The sequence below is a fragment of the Eimeria mitis genome, genomic scaffold, assembly GCF_000499745.2.
Source record: "Eimeria mitis Houghton genomic scaffold, Emh_scaff569, whole genome shotgun sequence".
NCBI classification, from domain to species: Eukaryota; Apicomplexa; class Conoidasida; order Eucoccidiorida; family Eimeriidae; genus Eimeria; species Eimeria mitis.
Window position 1 is genome coordinate 4,781 of NW_013573942.1, and position 785 is coordinate 5,565.

Here is a 785-nt window from a genome sequence, read left to right on the forward strand (position 1 = left end):
CGCAAACGGGTCACATTGCGTCAGTTTGGGCTTATCCGATGAATGCCGTACGTGTTGCACAGTTTTGCGTGGGTTTGTTCTGCGAAAAGGAAACGCTTCCACATGGGTCCCGATGCAGCTGACTGCATCGTCTAGCAGTTGGCACTACAGTTGCGTTTTGGTCGATCGCCTGGTTGGAAATGTGTTCTGTGCTTTGTTAGGCATCTATAGGCAGCATACAGCAGTTGCCATGCGGAACGGTGTGAGTGGTGATGGCGGCGTTACGCGGCTTGCTTTCGAGTGCGGCAGTAAAGCGTTGGAGCCTTCTTTGGTTATGCGACATCGTCGGTCTTCTGCACAGGCAGTATGCGCTTGGGAACAAACCTAGTGCTGGGCTGGCTGCGCGCATAGGCGCGTTTACGTTTGGAGCTTTCCGATGGTAGTCACGGGTGCGCATCTGCATACGTTGAGGTGCATGGAGTAACCGTGTGAGAAGACGTGGGAATTCATTTTTCTTTTCCCATGCTCTTCATTTCTGTTTGCTTGGGCGGCGCGTATTGTCAATGCTTGATACGTTTGCGAGGCAGAGTCGACAGCGTAACTGTTATCAGCGAATTCGATCGGCAATGCCTGTGCAGCGCGCCACTTGGTTGGAAGCAGCAGCGATTACTTGGTGGCAACTGGTTAGTAGTATCAGCGGCAGGCTGCTGGCTATGTATGAAGGGCGTTGTTCCGGGAAGAAGCAGAGTCGCGAGGGTCCGACAGAGGTCGACAGTGCACCAAGCCCGCACACGTTTTTGGACGCG